Genomic DNA, 21,328 nt, shown 5'->3' with positions numbered 1-21,328 from the left:
AATAACTTGTATTATACATATATCTCTAAATATTCTTATGTAGCTATGTATACCTGTATTAAGCTAAACATGAGTTCATACTAATGACTCCCACTCTAATCCATTACCACAAGGATCGTCCTAGTCTCTTCCCCTTACTGATCTGTAGTCACTCCAACAGTGAGAAACCAGGCTCCTACCATTCACCACCCATTTACTTAATTGTCCAATCCCAGTATGTATGTATAGAAGTGTCAGAATTGTTAACGCCTTTTCCCATGGGATACAACTTCGTCAGCGGTACAGTACTTACCTACAGTTCCTTTTGCCTTTAGTTTTATAGACTCATTTCCAAAATTGCTTTAGGTCAGCATCTTTTTTCTACTCTCACTTTTACACATTTGTAATACAGTTAGGTTATTTTGTCATATTCTACATTTTATCCTAGGATTCCTCCAACCTCCTAAATGAGTTTTTGAGATTGACATACATTAAGATTGACTTTTTAAAAATTTCATTGGGTTTTTGACAAATGCATAATGTCATGTATGCTCTCCACAATTACAGTATCATACAGAATAGTTTCACTACTCTAAAAAATTTCCTGTGCTTTACTTATTCAACCCTTTCTCCCTTCTAACCAACCCCTGGCATCCACTGATCTTCGTACTGTCTCTCTAGATTTCCCTTTAGAGAATGTCGTATAGTTGGAATGTATGCAGCCTCTTCAGACTGGCTTCTTCCACTTAGCATTATGCATTTAAGTTTCATCCATGTCTTTTTGTGGCTTGATAGTTCATTTCTTTTTATTGCAGAAGAACATTCCACTGTATACTGTTTGCTTATCTGTTCATATTGAAGGGCATCATGTTTGCTTCCAGTTTTTGGTGATTATAAGTAAAGCTCCTATAAACATTTATATGCAGGTTTACCAGTTTGCATTCACATTAGCAAGGAATGAGCCTTCATTGCTCTGCATCCTCAAAAGCATTTGATATTGTCGACTTTTGGGGTTTTAGCCATTCTAATAGGTCTATATGGTGTCTCACTGTACTTGTAATTTGCAGTTCTCTAATAACAAATGATGTTGAGCATCATTTCATATGCCTACTTTCCACCTGTGTATTTCCTTTGGTGTGGTCTTTAGTCAGATCTCTTACCCTTTTAAAAATTGAGTTATTTGTCTTTTTACTGTTGATTTGTGTTATTTGCATATTCTGGATATAAGATGCTTATCAGATATATGATTTACACATATTTTCTCCTCTCCTCTGAGTTGTCTCTTCACTTTCTCGTGTCCTTTGAAGCACATTTTTACTTTTGATCAACTTTAATTTTTTCTTTTGTACTTGGGCTTGTGGTGTCATATCTAAGAAATGATTTCCTAATCTACGTTTCCTTCTAATAGTTTTATAGTTTTAACTCTTACATTTAGGTCTACTATCCGTTTTGAGTTAATTTTTGTATATGGTTTGAGGTAGGAGTTCAACTTCATTCTTTTGCGTTGCACGTATCCACCTACTCCAGCACCATTGGTTAAAAAGACTATTCTTCCTCCACTGAGTTGCTCTGGCACCCTTGTCGAAAGTCAATTGACCTTGAATGTAAGAGTTTATTTCTGGACTCTCAGTTCTGTTTTATTGATCTGTGTGTCTGTCTTCATGTCAGTATCACACTGTCTTGATTGCTGCAGCTTTGGTAGTAAGTTTGAAATCAGGAAGTGTGAGTTCATCAACTTTGTTCTGCTTTTTAAAGATTGTTTTGGCTATTCTGCCCCCGTTGCATTTCCACATGAATTTTAGCTTGAGAAATATTTTAATCTTTGAAATTTCTCTTTTATTTCTTTTCCTTCCTTTCTATTCTTTCATGTAGTGTTAGTTTGCATTTGCCCCTCCCCCTTCTTCCCCAGTCACTCATCTGGGACCCTTTGTCAGGACCAATCAGGTAGCTGTTAATTGATCCTATTGGAAATGTCAGCTGATGAAAGTTGGACCTTGTAGAAATTTAACTGGGGAGGATATATTTATAATGATCTTTGGCTTTTTCCCTCCGCACGTCTCCTTTTCCAGTTAATTGACAAGTTCTGTAGCCCTCCACCTATCCCAGTATCATTTGGGAATCCAATTCCTTTGTACATTTCTACAGACCCCACTCCCCTGAAATATGCTATTGAAATTATTTTCCCATCTTCAGCAGCTTCCGTACATTAGGGAACAGATTAATTATACAAAGTATGGTTACGATCATATTATTTTTCCTGCTTAAAAACATTTTGGAACATGGATGAATCTCAAAAAATATTATGTTGAGTGAGAGAAGCCAGACACAAAAGAGTATGTATTTTGACTTCATTTTTATGAAGTCCAAGAACAGACAAAACTAAGCTGTAAGAATAAAATTCAGAGCACTGGTTGCCACTGGAGGAGGGAGAGGGGAATAGACTTGAATGAGACAAGAGGGAATTGTCTGGGCTGATGGAAATGTTCTATATCATGATTGGGTCATTTGTTACATGGGTGTAGACTTGGGTCACAACTTATTGAACTGAACACTGAAGATCTGTGCATTTTCTGTATAGAATTATACTTAGAATTTTTTTAAGTGAAAAATGAAATAAAAACTTTGGGTGGCTTTCCATTGCCTTCAGCTCAAACTCCTTAACTTGTCAATTAGAGCCTTTGAAAATCTGACATCTCTGTGAGTTTCCAAGTTTCTCTTGTTATTTCCCTTCCATGCCCTGTGATCCAGCAAAATAGAATTCTCTCTCTTTTTCACATGAACCACGATTTCCCACTTCTGTGTCTTTGCTCTCGCTTCTCCCTCAGTCGAGAATGTCTTCCAGTCACCCTGTGTCAGAATGATCTTTCCTCAGATTCCATATCAAAAGTCAGAATCCTTCTCTAAACACCTTATCCTGGTAGCATTTTGTATTTCTCTTATGGCAATCTTGACTTTCCCCAGATATTATTGTAATTATTTAAATTGCTATATCTGTGGTGTTTACACTGTGCCTGGCACTGTTTGTCAACATCCTGTTCCCACTTTAGCCTGTAAGTTCCATTAAAGGCAAGACTTACGTTTGCCTTGTTTCTTTCACCCACAGAACTTAGATAAGCATTTTAAAATGGATGTACGTATAGATGGAAATGGGTGGATGGATGAATTAATCGGAGGGTATGGGGCAATGGGGAATATTGGGGAGGGGAAGCTATCTCAGCATTTTTTTAAAAAAACCTCTAACACACCCTACGTCTTACTTGTAAGGTATGATGAATGAGATGAAATATGACAGGCAATAAATAAAATTTTGGTGGCTATCAGTCAAGTCCTGAGCTTATAAACATATCTATGCAAATCTAAAAAGAACATGACAGCTCCTGGAATGACTTTTAAACAGTTTCATACCGTCTGTTAAGTCATTTTCCCCATTAAAATCTTCCAACTCCTGGGGTTTTAGGATGTCGTCATTCTGGCAGTGCCTTCAGACTTTGTTCTCAGGCAGTAGTAATTCTCAACCGAGGCATCTGGTACTTTGATGCTGCCCAGAGGCGGTACTCAATTGGTTTTGCTAATAGGGTAAACCAGCTCCCCTTGACAGGAGGGAGTGACTTACAGTGTTCAGGAAGTAGGCTGAAGCTCAAGAAACGCAGATCTGGTAGTTTTGCAGTCATTAGGCATAAATGCCTGACTTAGCTCAAGAGATACCATCTTTCAGGAGGAGCCGGTGCATCATGGGTCAGGGGCATCTGTCTGTAAATGCAGATTCGACATCACCTGACATTGGCAAAGCTTCCAAGTGAAACTTATGAAACTAAAACCAACATCTCCCCCTGAAAAAAATTATTTTATAGAGGAATACTAGGAAGGTGGCAGGAAACTTCTAAACCCTTAAAAAGAAAGCATGACTGAAGAACATTTTGTGGAGGAAAAGGAATATTTGTGATTTTCATAACTGGCTTATTAAGATTTCATTTATAAGATTCTTACACACAGTCTGTCAGAGCAAGCCAGTTTTTATGGATGATATGGTGCCATTCCCGCCATACTTATCCTTTTCAAGTGGAGGGGGACCTTGATGGCCAAGGGAATAATAGTTTAGCTTCATTCTTTCCCGTCTTAAATGGGCCACCTTAGCAGGGGGAGGGGAAAACATTACTAGAGAACTTTGAATATTTGTTCAGAATCTCTGATATATTGTGTTGTGCATGTGATTTATAAATGAATCAAAGTCAAGCCCTCAGGCTCCTCTTTGGCCTGAAAAATGTATATTTTGGCAGGCTGTAATAATTTTTTTAAACAATTAATCTTTTTTCAGTTCCTGGTTAAACAGATTTTCGGACCATGGCCACATAATGTTTTGCTGTTGGACCATTAGAAGAAGGAGGGATACATACATTTCTAGTGCACTGTTGATTAGCAGTGGTGATAAGGGTCATCCTCTTTTTGTTCTTGAGGGTTTTTTTGTTTGTTTTTGTTTTTTTTTTGTGGTACGTGGGCCTCTCACTGTTGTGGCCTCTCCCGTTGCGGAGCAACAGGCTCCGGACGCACAGGCTCAGCGGCCATGGCTCACGGGCCCAGCCGCTCCGCGGCATGTGGGATCTTCCCGGACCGGGGCATGAACCCGTGTCCCCTGCATCGGCAGGCGGACTCTCAACCGCTGCACCACCAGGGTTGCCCTGTTCTTGAGTTTTTAAAGGCAGTGCTTCTTACATGTCACTATAAACTGTGATGTTTACTATAAGGTTTTGGTAAATTTCTTTTATCAGGCTAAAGAAGTTCCCTTCTAATTCTAATTTTCTAAAAGCTTTCTCTTGAGTAATTATTGAATTTTATTGAATATTTTTCTGCAGTTGATGACACGAGCATATGATTTTTCTCCTTTAATATTGTGATAGAGTGAATTGTTTTAATGTATTTTCTAATAGTGAACCAGTTATATATTCCTTGGAAAATCTATTTTAAATATATACGTTTTTAGGCACTGTTGCATATTTCATTCAGCAATATCTAGTGGAATTGGGAGCTAGACTTTGAAGACTATCTAATAACTTGCGGCTCCATGATTCTGTGATTATTATTATTTTTTTTTTTGCGATACGCGGGCCTCTCACTGTTGCGGCCTCTCCCGTTGCGGAGCACAGGCTCCGGACGCGCAGGCTCAGCGGCCATGGCTCACGGGCCCAGCCGCTCCGCAGCATGTGGGATCTTCCCGGACCGGGGCACGGACCCGTGTCCCCTGCATCGGCAGGCGGACTCCCAACCACTGCGCCACCAGGGAAGCCCTCTGTGATTATTTTTAAGGACTCCCTGACTTATATAAAACTTGGAGAGGAATAGGTACATGATACTTTTCCCTCATGGGAGGAAACTGAAACCCAAAAACAGTAAATGACCAATGTAACATCACACATTGGAAACAGAGTTATGCGAAGTGCTGGTACTTCCTGGGTTTGTACAACTCTCCGCTTCCTAGTTTATGAACCCAGCTGTCTTCTGGACAGTGGAGATCGTAACAGCCCCTACCTCATGGAGCTGCTGGGGATTAAAAGCAACAGTGCATGGAAAGGGCTTTGCCCACTTCCTAGCACATGGTGAAGAACTTGTTCATTCATTCATTCTTTCAACGAATAATTGTTGCACAGCTGCCATGTGTTCTAGGAGCTTGAGGGTACAGCAGAAAATAAGACAGAAGGGGTGCTTGTTTCCAAGAAGTTTATATTCTGGTAGCGAGGGATAGATCATAAATTCATACAAGAGAAAATGGAAAACAGTGAAGGATTTCCAGAATGGGGGAGGCATGATGTGGTTTATATTTTAAGGAGATGACTCTGATGCTCCGTGGAGAACAGACCCTAGGAGGCCAAAGTGGAGGCTGTTACGGTCTTCAAGGCAGGTAATGATAGTGGCTTGGCTGCGGTGGTAACAGCAGAGTTGGTGAGACATCGATGGATCTGGGATGTATTTTTGAAGCATAATCAATGGGATTTGCTGATGGATTAGCTGTGTGGGTGAATGTTAGGGATTTTTTTTTTTTAGCTTACATTTTATAGCTGTGACTACTGTAGAGAAATAGGTGTGGGAAAAGAGAACAAGTCAGGCTGACTCCTAGCTTTTTGAATTTAAACAACTAAGCCATTCTCTTTACTGAAATCAGAATGTTTGGGGGAGGACCAGATTTTTCCCCCAAGGGGAAATAAGAGTTGATCATTATTAAAAAAATTAGCCACCGTTATTCTCAGGCTTCTCATTATAGTCTGAGCCTCACTGCTTTCTTCTCTTTGGATGAGCCCAAATATTTATGAATTTGTGTAAAGGGAATAAAAAGAACATTTATTTTAGGTAAAAATAAATATAAAATGTAAGGAGAGCTATATTTTTGACCAATCAGCTTTCTCTTTTTATTTTCAATTTTTCATTGTAGAAATATGGAATATTTTTATAATACGGGGGCCGCTACCAAGTGCGTTAAGTACACTTTTTACTAAAGGAAGACAGATGTGTGTAAACATGGGCATTTTCTCTTGATCACCATTTCCCTATCTAAGCATTGCTCCCAGATGTGATTCATATTTATTGTTAGTACCTGTAAAGTAAAACGTTGTCAGAAAAAATTTTCCAATATATAAAAATATGATTTCTACATGTGGTTTTTTTTTTTTTTTTAACAGCAGCTCCCAAAAGTGTCCCATGGAAAGTCTATTTCCTCCATAGAACTGTAAATACGAAAACCTGTGTCACAGGCAGAACACTGTTTCTGGCCTCCAAGCAGATCTGGCACTCTTCATATTTGTTTTCTTGAGTAGTTCTGCTGCTGGCCTACAAAGGGTCACTTCTGAAAGAAAACGCTCTTTGACTTTAACAAAGAACACTGGTCAGTACTTCTTTGATTAGATTATGCATAAAATTTATATGTCTGCCACTCACTGGAGATTAAATAATTAAGATGCTCTTAATATTGCAGGAGAGACATTACAAGTCTCATTACTTTAATGGACTGGTGGGCTCCAGGGATTTGATAATAGGATGCAACATCTTGCATTCCAAGTTAGCAAAACTTACAATTTTACCTGTTTGGTGACCTAACTCTGCAAGCTTTTGATGACCTGTGCAGAAAGAGGTAGTCTTAGATCAATTCTTAGGGGATAGGCCATGCTTACAAGTAATAATAATAATACACGTAATGGCAGCCTTATTACTAGTGCCAGTCAAGGACTAAACGATTCCACTGCCAGAGAGTGAGTGGTCTTCTAATCTCTGCTTGAGAGGGGTCCCTGAGGCCCCAAGGCACTCTCAGGGTGACGGCACAGCTGTCTCTGCTTTTTTGTGAGATTGTCTTTTAGGGCCCTCACAATGGATGACTAATAGGTCTGTACCATCCACATAATTGCACGGCAGCGTTTGCACTGGAGATACAAAAAGACAAATATTTTATTTTCTTAAGCTTATATTCCATTTGGTTCCAAAAATAACCATAAATCGCTGATTAAAAAGCCAAAAAATGATAACATGCTCTACAGTCTTGAGCTACAATTTCTGTTTCATCTCTGCAAATCGTTAATGGATTGTCTTTTTGTTGTTTTTTTTAAAGAGTATTTTTAAAATTTATTTAAAATTTATTTATTTATTTTATTTGTTTATTTTTGGCTGCATTGGGTCTTCGTTGCTGCGTGCGGGCTTTCTCTAGTCGCGGCAAGCGGGGGCTACTCTTCGTTGCAGTGTACGGGCTTCTCATTGCAGTGGTTTCACTTTGTTGCAGAGCACGGGCTCTAGGTGCACGGGCTTCAGTAGTCGTGGCACACAGGCTCAGTAGTTGTGGCTCGCAGGCTCTAGAGCACAGGCTCAGTAGTGTGGCACACAGGCTTTGTTGCCCTGCGCCATGTGGGATCTTCCCGGACCAGGGCTCGAACCCGTGTCCCCTGCATTGGCAGGTGGATTCTTAACCACTGCGCCACCAGGGAAGTCCCTAATGGATTGTTTAAACCTATCATAGTGGCAGTAAGTCCAGTATCTCCCTCCCCAGGTTCACCCCTCCTTCTGAGTTGTCAAATACTAAAGTGAAACAAATATGAAGTCTTAGGAACTCCAATCCTAAAATCTATCCCAAATGCTGTGCTCAGTAGAGAGAGCCCTTATCTGATCAGCCCAATAGTGCTGTTGTTTCTTGCAACCACCAGCATTGCCTCTTGGTCCTTTGCAGTCCCATGATGAAGCTAGTCTGCTCTATAAAGGACCTCGATGTCCTGTCTTCCTGAGGAGTGCATTGTGGCTTTGAAAGGGAGGCGATATTATCCCCTCCATTCCACACTTGATCAAGTGTTGTAATAAAGCATCTATTCTGTGCTAGGTACTGTTCAGTATACCGGGAATATAGTGGAGAATAAACATCAAAACAGACAAGCTTCTGTGTGGTCTATAGTCTACCAGGGGTCCCAATCAACAAGTAATTGACAAGTAATCTCTTTTACTGTAACATCATGAAAAGAAAGATGTTACTGATGAAGTTAATTTATATATAGGGACCTAGGAAACAGAGGCTGACCCAGGGGCCCAGCCCATGTCGCAAATCTAAACCTAAGTCAGCCTGCACTTACAGGAAACACCTGTCAGGGAATCCTAACTTACACCAATCACAGTCCTCCACCTCAGCTTAGCTAACTTACCTTACTCTAGAGAACAGGACCTGCTCGCCTTACAAGGAAATGCCCGACCTCCTGGCCAATCATGCCTTACTTCTGAGTTGCCTCTTTCTATAAAACTCACTCTGGCCCCAAATCCCTTGGGAACAGTGCACCACTGCTTATGAGGCACTGTACTTCCCCAGTTTGTGGATTGTTTCCCCTTGAATAAAGGCCATCAAACCTGTTACTAAATTGTTTTAATTTTGTCATTTGAGACTACCAAGTAAACTATGACAAACCATCTACTGGAAGTTGATCATAATTTCAAAGATGTTCAATTGTAAGGGGTGGGGAGAGAGAGGAAGAAGGGAAGAGAAGAGAAGAGAAGAAAAGGATAAAAAGAAGTAAGCTGGGTCCCCAAAAGAAGGCTCTGAGATGAGCATTTGAGTGCAAATAATTTATTTGGGAGCTGGTCCCAGGAAGCACCGACAGCGGAGTGGGGCCTTGAGATTAGGAAAGAGAGAAAACCAACTGGGGTATAATACTGAGCAGGTTACCTTATTACCTGTGGGCATGTGGAACTCAGTCCCATCGTGAGCTTTGGGAAATGGTTAGAATATGCCTCAGTGTTGTCCCAAGCACGTGGTAAGAAGGCTGGGACATTTATCTACCAACTCCTGTTGGTCATTGGGTGAGTGCCCACTCAGGTCATGTGTCAGCTCCCGGTTCTTAGGACTGCCCTGTTCGGGGCCGAGCACCCCAGGGAAGCCCTCCGGGTGGAGAGTGGTAGATGCTGACAGTAGGAAGCCATCAGTGTGCCTGGAAGGGTGAGTGCCAAGGAGGAACACCAATGAGCATCTCAAGATTGTTGAACAGTAATTTGAGATTATAATAAATACCATGAAGGAAGTAAAGTGGAGCAAAGTTGTGGAGATGGGAGGAGGAACGCCATGTTAGAAAGTATGGTGGGAGGTGGGACACGTGAGCATTTGAGAAAGTGACGTTTGAGCAGAAACCTGAATGTTGAGGACTGAAGCATGCGTAGACCCAAGGGAAGCATCTCCAGCGGAGGGACCTGCTAGTGTAAAGGCCTGAACTGGGAGAGGGCTTGTTGAGTCCATGGAACTAAAGGAGCCATTATGCGTGAAGCATAGTCAACAGTGGGGCAAATGGTAGGGGATGCCTTTGGTCAGGCAGACCAAAGCCCAGTTGCGTAGAACCTCATAGCCGTGGCAGGGAATTGGGAGCTTATTTTGAATATCATGGGAAGCTTTTAGAGGGTTTGAGCAGTATGTGTGATCTGGTTTTATTTTAAAGGATCTCTGTGGCCTCTGTATGGGAATAAGAGGAGAAACAGGAGCTGGATTGGGAGGCTGCTGTAACAATCCAGGTGACAGGCTATTGTGGCTTAAAGCAGAGGAATAGAAATATTTCAGTAAGCAATGTTCTTAGGGTAAAGCAGAGTGCTTCCTGTTCACACAGAATTGGTACCCAACCGTTAATAAAAGGATGAAATAGGTAGCAGACAGCATCTAAAAGCAGACGGGATCATTGACTAAGAACAAGTAACTGAGTGCGCACTTAAAGAGCAGTAGCAAGTATAGTGACTTGAATATGCAGAAAGTCAGAGCCAAGAGGCTTAAAGCAATAAAATAAAATGCAACCAGCCTATAACCTGGTGCGCTGGTGCTCTCCTTGGCCAGTCTGTAGGACATAGAGTAACATTCAGTTACATCAGCCCAATTGTGAAATTTCTGAAAAATCGTCTAGATTGTAGTTTAGTTTTTGTGTGTCGGAATTTTTGCTGATCACATAGCAGAACTTTCCCAAATGCTCTTTTGCCAATACACCCCTCCCCTCAGGTAGCTCCCCCACTCCTTGCCTTCTCCTAAAGATTTTCCTTCCCAATTCTAATTTTCTACAAACTCTACCCATAAAATCAAACCCAAGGTGCCCTTTCTCCCCTTCATTATCCTGGTAACTATTTAATTGCTGTTTTTGCCTTGGATCCTCTTCCCCACAGCCCGTTGTTCCCTCAAATACTTTTATGCTGTCAGTACCGTAAATAAAATCTTTCTGAGGCTTGTATTCCTTGCCTGAGGTTAGCAATCTCTTTAGTCATTAGATAAGGCTTTTCTCCCACCCCTCCCTCACAGCCCTCAAACTCAGCTTAACAGGGCTTGCCATGTTCTGAACATACCTTGTTGCTACCCCTCTGGGTCTTTGATCTTTCTCTTTCCCTCTTCTGGAATTTTCCATTGTGTCTCCTACACACACACGCACACACACACCATCTCTGCCTAAAAAAAAATTACATCTCAAGTGTCTTTCTTAAAGCCTCTCCTACACTTGGTGCAGCCCAGCAGAGGACGCTTAGCAGATTGTAAAGTAGCACAGGTAAAAGTATTAGCTAAACATTATTTATTGAGTGCCTACTTCATACCAACTTCTGTACTTGGTGTACAAAGATGAATATAGAATGCAGTTGCTAGCGTTAAGGAGCTCATTCCAGTGGAAGAGATGAATGCATAAATATACCCTCACAGGACATGGTGAGTGCAGTGATTGAAATATGAAGAGGGTATGGAGATGGGGGTGTTCAAGCAGAGCAAATAAGGCAGAGGGGTTCAGCCCGCAGGCACAGAGCCAAGACTGAGCTCAACCAGAGGCAGAGGTCTCAGTACCAAGGAGAGCGTCTCACGCACCCAGCCTTTTAAGCATTCCTCACATTTTTGGAAGCAGCTCAAAACTTTCTGTTAGGCTCTGTCCTGACAAGCAAGAGTTTCTGGCTTAAAGCAACCCTGGTTAGATATGTCCTGGATCCCTCAGAATTAGGAAAATACTCCGTCAACTTACGAACTTGCAGGGTTTGAGGATTGAAGATTAGTTGAGGAATTCATATCCTTAGAAGGTTCTCTTGGATCAAATTCTCAGGAGATAGTTCTCACTCTAGAATTTGAGATGGAAACCAGGACTTTATTTTATTGGGATTTTCTTTCAGGCTTTGGGGGATTGGATCCTGATTCCTGACTAGGTTAGACAGAATTTATCTCTTCAGCCGTTTTTTACCACCTGCCTGGCAGCTATGATGTTATTTATGAATGTTATTTTCTTTCTCGAGTTATGTTGTACATTTCTAGAGTAGCGTAGTCCAATAGAAATTTAATTTGAGGGACTTCCCTGGTGACACAGTGGTTAAGAATCCGCCTGCCAATGCAGGGGACACAGGTTCGATCCCTGGTCCGGGAAGATCCCATATGCCACAGAGCAGCTAAGCCTGTGTGCCACAACTACTGAACCTGCACTCTAGAGCCCACGAGCCACAACTACTGAGCCCGCACACCACAACTACTGAAGCCCACACACCCTAGAGCCCACGCACAGCAACTACTGAGCCCACGGACCGCAACTACTGAAGCCCGCGAGCTCTAGGGCCCGTGTGTCGCAACTACTGAGCCCGCATGCCTAGAGCCCGTACTCCGCAACAAGAGGAGCCACCACAATGAGAAGCCCACGCAGTGCAATGAAGAGCAGCCCCTGCTTGCCACAACTAGAGAAAGTCCGCACGCAGCAACAAAGACCCAACGTAGCCAAAAAAAAAAAGATATTTAATTTGAGCCACATATGGAATTTTAATTTTTCTAGCAGCCACATTAAAAAAGTAAAAAGAAACAGGTGAAATTAGTTTTTAAATTTTTATTGGAATATAGTTGCTCTACAGTGTTGTGTTAGTTTCTGCTGTACAGCAAAGTGAATCAGTTATACATATACCTATATCCCCTCTTTTTTAGATTTCCTTCCCATTTAGGTCACCACAGAGCACTGAGTAGAATTCCCTATGCTATACAGTAGGTTCTCATTAGTTTTCTGTTTTATGCAAAGTAGTGTATATATTTCAATCCCAATCTCCCAATTCATCCCACCCCCGCTTTCCCCTTGGTATCCATAAGTTTGTTCTCTACATCTGTGTCTCTATTTCTGCTTTGCCAGTAAGTTCATCTGTATCATTATTCTAGATTCCACATATAAGCAATATTATATGATATTTGTTTTTCTCTTTCTGACTTACTTCACTATGTATGACAGTCTCTAGGTGTATCCGTGTCTCTGCAAATGGCACTATTTTGTTCCTTTTTGTGGCTGAGTAATGTTCCATTGTATATATGTTCCGCATCTTCTTTATCCATTCCTCTGTTGATGGACATTTAGGTTGCTTCTGTGTCCTGGCTGTTGTAACCCAGTGTATCTAAAATGTTATTTCAACATGTAATGAATATTAAAAAATTGGTGAGATCCTGCACATTCTGGTTTTCCTAATAATCTTCAGAACCCAGCATATATGCTCTCGTACAGCACACTTCAATGCAGACCAACCACATTTCAAGTGCTCCGTTCCCACATATAGTTAGTGGCTGCTGGGTTGGATGGCACAGCTCTGGATGTTAGAAAGCCTGTCTTTACTCACACTCCAGCCTTTCTACCCCTTAGCATTTCCAAATTTCATGTATTTTGGCCAGAAAAACACCATCCCCGTAAGAGGTGATATCAAACCAAGTACTTTTTGTCCTCTGTTTACAACTGAGTAGGAGATAGGAGGGAAGAATGTTTAAGTCTCAAAATAAATGTGTGTGTGTGTGTGTGTGTGTGTGTGTGTGTTTAAATCAACCAAATGGAATTAACCATCTAGTTGACTGGAGTGAGTAGAAAATGGATTAATGAAGGAAGACAAAATACTTAGTCTATACAGATCTGTTTCATAGTGAGGAAAATGAATGCTAAGGAGGATAATATGGCTCCTTCCCCTGAAAAACATTTTAAAGTATTAAATAGTGTATTCTGTTGCAGGGTGTGGGCAGGCGGGGAGAGTGTTGGGGGTAGGAGACTGAAATTTTAGTTTTAGTTCTGCCACTAGTTAGTTTTAGATTCTTAAACAAGTAAATTCTAGCCCTCAGTTTCCTCATCTGTAAAATAAAGGGATTGGGATGGATGTCTGTGAATTCCTCTTACTCTTCCTAAGTCATGTTGACTCTGCCTCTTAAAATAAATTCCACAGCCTTGTTTTCTCTCCACCTGCATAATTTCTCTTCTGAGCTACCACATCTAGTCTCCCCAGCAGTGTCTCAAATCTGTCCTGTTCTCCACACTGCCATCAAAGAAACCTTTCTAAATAAAAATCTTACCATCTCGTAGTTAATGTCCATCAGTGGCTTCTGTAGGCCATAGCAGTTGGCATGGGCTGCTTCTATCTGCTCCCCAGCTTTGACTCCTGGGCTCCCCACACACACCCCCTGTTCTTGCTTTATTGGACTGGTGCAGCTGCTAGGATATGACATAGGTTTGGGGACTGTCTTTGTCAGCTCAGGCTGCTGTAACAAAATACCACAGACTGGAAGGCTTTTTTTTTTTTTTTTTTTAGGTCAGGTCATAATGCTTCTTTTTTTAAAATATTTATTTTATTTCTTTCTTTCACTGCATCAGGTCTTAGTTGTGGCATGCAGGATCTTTTGTTGCAGTGCATGGGCTTCTCGTTGTGGTGCATGGGATCTCTAGTTGTGGCATATGGGCTCTCTAGTTGTGGCGTGTGGGCTCAGTAGTTACAGCACACAGGCTCTCTTGTTGTGGCACACAGGCTTAGTTGCCCCACGCCATGTGGGATCTTAGTTCCCCGACAAGTGATGGAACTGACGTCCCCTGCATTCAAAGGTGGATTCTTAACCACTGGAGCACCAGGGAAGTCCCCACAGACTGGAAGGCTTAAACAACAGAAATTTATCACTCACAGTTCTGGAGGCTGGCAATGCCAAGAGCAAGATGCTGGCCATTTGAATTTCTGGCGAGAGTCTCTTCCTGGTTTGCAGACTCCCGCTTGCTATGACCTCACATGGCCTGGAAAGAGAGGATCTCTCTTATGTCTTTTCTTATAAGGGCACTAATCCTGTTCATGAAGGGTCCACCTTTATGACCTAATTACCTCCCTTAAGCCCCATCTCCATCACATTGGGGATTAGGGCTTCAACATATGAATTTGGGAGGGTCGGGCATAACATTGAGTCCATAGCAGGGAGCCAGTGGATCGGTTTTCAAGGAGATTTGGGGAATAATTATAATGATGTGCATGTCATTTTTGAACAACTTCAGTACTTAGGCAGGTTTTCCTTATTTTGAGACAAAACTCTTTCCATGAGATTTTGGGAATTTTGTGCTAGATTTAATCTTTGTAATTACCTAGTCAGACACCTCATTGAATAATCGAGGAAACTGGGATCCAGAAAGGTAGAGTAACTAACCAGCATCACACAGCACACAAAGGTTCATAGTGGAACCTGGAATCCATACTCTTTCATACTCTCACACTCGTTCTCTCTTATGTCTGTGTACAATATAAACAGTAAAAGGATCAGTTTGCTATTTGAATTTACCTCTTCATTCCATCTTTCCTTCTTTATAAAACATAAAATCTATCCTGGTGGCCCATATTTCTCATCCTCAGTTCATCAGGTACTGCTAATTTGTTTCACGAAATCTTCCCTAGATTGGGTTTAATCCTGTTCTCTGGGTAGAGTCAAAATCAAGCCTTCCTTCTTGGCGTCTCCCTGTTCTTGTTCATATAAATAAAGACAGCAAGAATGAGGCCCTGAGTTCTAACATTGTATCTTGTTTAGAAATAAGGTTAAGACTTTATTGTTCACCCCCCAGCTTCTGATCCTCTCTGTCTACTTTGGTTTTTCTCAACTATAAAATGAGAAAGGTAAACTAAATAATTTCAGTGGCTTCTCCCACTATGAAAATTGTCTATCCCCAGCCGCCCCTAAAATGGTACATTTCACACAATCGTCATTCCGTAAATATTTAGGAAATTGGTATTTAATGTAACAAAATGTCAGTAATACTAAAGCCTGTGAATAGTTCCTTGAATTTTACTGTTCATTGGCTTGAATCTCTGCCGCTTTAGGAGAGCAATATGTGCTATGATTTTCCGTAACAGCAAAAATGAGTTATGGAAACAGCAGATGTGTTGACCAGTTTTTCAGTATAATATACAATGTTTATTTTTATTATTATTTCTTTTTATTATTAATAATTTACCAGAAAAGCCCCTCTAAGGATTTTATGTCTTATCTAGTTAAACTAAAATTCTCTCTTAATTTAAAAAGGAATCTATTTAATGGTTTATAGTTATTTATTTGTTATAATAATAATTATTATTATTATTTTTTTTTTGCGGTACACGGGCCTCTCACTGCTGTGGCCTCTCCCTTGCGGAGCACAGGCTCCGGACGCACAGGCTCAGCGGCCATGGCTCACGGGCCCAGCCGCTCCGCGGCATGTGGGATCTTCCCAGACCGGGGCATGAACCCGTGTCCCCCGCATCGGCAGGCGGACTCTCAACCACTGCGCCACCAGGGAAACCCAGTTATAATTATTTAAGAGATTAGAAAGCTATCATTTAAAAGGTAAAAATGATTCTACATTTAGGTCTTTACTAGAGTTTTCAATGTATCTAGAAAATTTTTAAGTTGTATCAGGATGATGAGAGAGCTTGAGTTTAGTGGACCTACATAGCATTCAGGTGGATATTTTCCTCATATAAAAATCCTTTAGAACTTTTGTAAGCTTCTAGTGAACCCTAGAAGGATCTGGGAAGCTATGTGGTTGGGTAGCACAGTATTGAGGGTGGAGAAAGCAAGTCCAGAAGATCTTGTAACTTTTAATATATTTGCAATCAGCATCTAGCACTTAAAAAAAAAAGAACATATTGTTTTAAAGGCAAATAGTTTTAGCTGTTAGTTCCTACAGATAATTTAAAATCAGCCTATCTCTCTAGTTTGCATCCTTTTCAAAGCCTTCTATGCTTTTCCTTATTAGATTTTGAAAACACTCTATCCATTCTTCTGGTTGCATATAAATGGATACAAACATACCAGATGACAGATGCTCCACCACAGAGAGCTTAAAATTGGATTAGACAGCGGGAAGGGGCACTTAGAGGGTGGAAGAAACTTACAGTCCCATCATGGATTGCCTGCCTCTGGTATGTAAATGAGTTGGGTGGTATTAAACCACCTTTTAAATATGAGTAATTAACTACAGAAAATAAGGTCAGCAAAACTTCGAACTAGAGAGAGAACATTTGAATGAAGCCGAGGTCATGGACTACAAGCGATTCATATAGAGACCAGAACAAAACGGGTCTATGGGGTTCCATTTGTGTGTAGGTCATTTTAAATCAAATAGATGGGAGAGAGGCATTTTCAGAATTAGTGTTTTGATTGAAAGATAGGTAATTGAAAATATGCTTTTGTTCTTGATATTCATCCCCATCCGTGGTATCCCCTTCTGCTGCTTGGGGAAAGTAGAAAGAGGAAGAGTTTAGCAGCAAAGGGAAGCAGTGGACCATTAATAGAAGGATGTGGAGTCATGCATCGTCCTGTGTGTGAGCTGGTATCTTTCTGAGGAATATGTAATAGTTTGAGGCCGGGGAGGACACTGTGCGGTCAGTTTGTAGCTACACTAAGATTTCTGTGCTTCAGCTGGTGGAGAAAGTAAATCTGAAAAGCAGTAAAGAGCAGTTTTTCACTCTACCACTCTGGAATTAACTTTAAGGGGACAAAACCTTGCCCATATTTTTGGAGACTTCTGGGTGAGATAAGCAACTAAACATGTTCCGCATCCCATAGGGATGGAAGAGGGATCAAAATAGTCAAATCTGTGATCTCTTGAGCATTCTCAAAGTTACTTTCCCTCATTTGGCAGCCAGCCAGCCCCTTGTCTTTGCAGTGAAAACTAAAAAAAAATTTAAAAGGCTGGTGGGACATGAACCAGCCAGGTGTGGAATTGAAAGGAGACATTTCCACTCTCTTGTATTCTATTTTCTTTCTGCTTGGAGAGGAAAAAATAGAGAAACTCCTATCTGTCCTGTGAAGGGAAATACATCAGTTGCAGAAGCATAGATTTCTTTATAAAGCCCAGTTGTGAGTTATGATTTGAATGACATGGTCAATTTGAAGTTTAATACAGATTGTGCTGTGATGGTACCTGTGGTCTAAAGGAATGCACACTAAACACCACCACTCAGGTGTGTACACTCACCAATCCCAAAGCCACAGTTTTCTTGCTCTGTGACTTTAGGCAGGTCACTTAACCTCTCTGACTCTCTGTGTCCTCTTCTGTAAAATGGTGGGGGTAATTGGAAATAACGTCATCATGTTATTGTGAGGATTAAATTAGTTAATAGATGTACATGTGCCTAAAGCAGTGATAGAAGGATCCAAGAAATGACACTTTTTAATTACGTAACCGTGTCCTAAGATATAAATAGCAAAATGGGCACATTTCCCCTTTTTCTAATTTATCTCTTCATTTCTCATTGCTCATATGATCTAAAATATTAAATATATCAGGGGCATCCCATTTTATCCTCTCTTGATTACTAGATATTGTTTTGTATTTGTTTTGAAATGATTGAAAGAAATCCAGTGGGGAGGGAGATGTTTAGCAGCAAGCCCCACCTGAACGTGTGCACGAGTGACTCACAGACACAGGCTGTCCAAGTGGGTCACGCCTCCGTGTCAGGCGAGACTGTGATCTGATCATGCCCGTCACCTCCCATGCTGACTACAGATGACAAAGCCCGGTATTGATCCGTGCTTTTTCCCGGTCAGGCCAGGTCTACCCTCCCTCACCTTTGCTTATCCTGTTCTTCTCATCTTGGAGGACCTCCCGTGTTCTTTCCCAGAGATGAGCAAACATCTCATCGTTTTCCTATTTCTTCTGCGGTTATTTTTTTTTCACTTTAAAAGGGTGGCTTTGTACTGCAGTGGGCTTTAGAAATGCCAACTAGAACATACAGTATATTTGGGGATATGGTTATGAATAAAGACAGTCAAGGAACTGTGTAAGCTTTACAGGCGTGGATAGACATACATGCACACACACGCATACATATATATGAAATAGAATATATGCAATGAACTTGGAAAGAAAAAAGCTAGTGGAAAGTCCTGGATAAAAGAGTTACAGGTAAACAAAATTGCTTCCAGATTTGTCTTTCTATTCTGTTCATTTCATTGCACGGTTTTTCTTTACCAAATAATTATATTTGTTTTCCTTTTTTTTTTTTTCAGTTTACAACGAAGAAAGGAAAGAAAGGTGGAGAGGATTTATATGATAAATAGTAAGAAAATAAGACTGAGGAAAGTGACATAATTTAAAATAATTTATAAAATCAGCCGACATAAAGTGATCATTATAAAGATATAAAGTGATTGAGATATGAAGTGATAGTTAAAAGTTAACATTATTAAGCATCTAATAAATAAGACAATGCTTTGCATGCACTGTGATATTTTTCCCTATGCGACTCTAGGTTATTACCATTAGGGCCATTTACACATCGAAGAGGCAAAAAGGCCTCAGGTTACAGACTTGGTAAAGGGACAGAGCTAGAGTTTGAATCCAGGACTTTCTGACTCGAGTTCTTAACCACTAAACCCCTTTATAATACATGTTGATTGGTGTTTGGGAATATTAACATTTCTTACAGCTGTTGAACTGGACAAAATATTTTAAGATGATTTCCAGGACTATAGTATACAAAGATAACCGCATACATTTCTGGCTGATCTAGAAATAACAATGCAACCATTTAAAAAATAACGGGGAATGGCACATCCATAAAGAAGTTTTCACTTCTATTTATTTTAAGAAAAAGTTTTCAAAAAACCTTCGTGACTGGTGGTAGAAATTATGGCACAGCATTTCAGTGGAATATTGTGTGTTCACTTGAAATTATAGTTCTGAATTCTATTAACAATATGAAAATATTTGTGACATGTTAGCTTAAAAATTTCAAGATTTCAGCTTTGTTGAAATTACACACACACACACTCTCTCTCTCTCTCTCAGATAAGAACTGTAAGGAAACCCTGATACATTGGAGATGGGATTGTAAGATTTTTTAATTGTTTCTTCTAGTATTGTCTAAGAAAAAGATGAGTGATGAGAAGGGTGAATTGTGACAACAGAAGAGGTAAAATCAGATAAAGGAGTTGCATTGATCTTTTAGGGACTCCTGAGTTCTTGAACTTCATATTATATGAACAATAGATATTTAGGGGTTTCTGAATTTTCTTGGGTTAGGGTTTCATAACTTTCAACAGATTCTTAAAGTTGTTCATGACTCATCTAGTACTTGGACTAATAAAATAAACCTAAGGAAGCCTGATTTTTAATGTGTCCCACAAGCATCACTGTAATAACAGTAATGAGAGAATTCATTAAGGTTATTTTTAAGAAGAGGTGGTAGATTTTACAGTTCAGAAAAGGTTTGAAAATGTGTGATTAAAAAGATCTCTTCCAGCTAGGGTGATTTTGGTGGATTTTGTTAGAGTAGAATTATCAAACCTCTTTCTATTTTATTTTTATGAATGAATTGCTTCTGTATTATTCAAATAAGGTTTTAGATATCAGAAGTAAAGTCATTTTGAAAAATGAACTTATGTGTGTTAGGGTGACACTGAGTCTAGAAAAGGGGTGTGTGTGTGTGTGTTTAAATATATAATTGAGAAGAGGCAGGAAAAATTACTTGGACACTCAACCACACATCAGCAATATGTGGTGGCTCTTTGGGACATCATTGCTTATAGCACCTGAAACTTCCAGAAAATGGTAATGTCTTGTTTTACAGCCAGTGATGGAAATGGAAATTATTTGCTCTGGGAACCCTGGCTATATTTGTGTTAAATAATTTGGATGTTACTGGAGGTGGAGAATCCCAGGGAAATAATTAGGTTGCATCCTGTGAGATTACTGATTTCTGACCTCTTTTGACCTGCAAAAGGGCAATTTCATATGGTTTGACCCCTAATATATTTCCTGTTCCTTATGACCTTCCTTTTTGTCTATTCATTTCTATCCGTTCTTGTTATAATCCTTCCCAATTTCTTTTTTTTTGAAATATAGTTGATTTACAATGTTGTGTTAACTTCTGCTATACAGCAAAGAGATTCAATTATACATATATATATTCTTTTTCATATTCTTGTCCATTATGGTTTATCACAGGATATAGAATATAGTTCCCTGTGCTATACAGCAGGACCTTGTTGTTTATCCATTCTATATGTAATAGTTTGCATCTGCTAATCGCAAACTCCCAATCCATCCCTCCCCCACCCCATCAGTTTCAGCTATGATTACATCATTGCCATTCGTTCTTTAAATTGTCTGATAAAGTTTCATGTATATAAAGACAATTCTAAGAAGACTTTACTGCAGTGAGATTAGACATACATTTTAAATAAAATGCGTGTTGTATAGTATCTTGACGCATATATGAGTAGCCATAAAGGAACTCTATATAAAGTGCTACAGGGATATAGTGTGTAAGAAATTCTGGTTCAGTTTAGTACTCTTATTAAAGGCGTCCAGCGTTTTGACCACTTTCATTTGCAAAAACTCTTCTTACAAAATCATTCTTTTTTTTAAAAATAAATTTATTTATTTTTGGCTGAGTTGGGTCTTTGTTGCTGCGTGTGGACTTTCTCTAGTTACGGTGAGTTGGGGCTACTCTTCATTGCGGTGCGCAGGCTTCTCATTGCAGTGGCTTCTCTTGTTTCAGAGCACGGGCTCTAGGCATGCAGGCTCAGTAGTTGTGGCTCGCAGGCTCAGTAGTTGTGGTGCACGGGCTTAGTTGCTCTGCAGCATGTGGGATCTTCCCAGACCAGGGCTTG

The 21,328-nt window shown here is 40.2% G+C and overlaps 1 protein-coding gene across 1 annotated transcript in view; it reads left to right on the top strand.

Annotated features, from left to right (window-relative positions):
- The window catches only part of NRCAM (neuronal cell adhesion molecule), a 262,211-nt gene that overhangs the window by 41,151 nt on the left and 199,732 nt on the right, over window positions 1-21,328 (top strand). The gene's annotated exons all lie outside the window — the stretch shown is intronic.

The sequence above is a fragment of the Delphinapterus leucas genome, chromosome 9 (assembly GCF_059928025.1).
Source record: "Delphinapterus leucas isolate spDelLeu-1000000601 "Yukka" chromosome 9, BTC_Dleu_Yukka2, whole genome shotgun sequence".
NCBI classification, from domain to species: domain Eukaryota; kingdom Metazoa; phylum Chordata; class Mammalia; order Artiodactyla; family Monodontidae; genus Delphinapterus; species Delphinapterus leucas.
The sequence above is the reverse complement of the archived record's forward strand: the minus strand, read 5'-3'. Positions and strand labels throughout refer to the sequence as shown.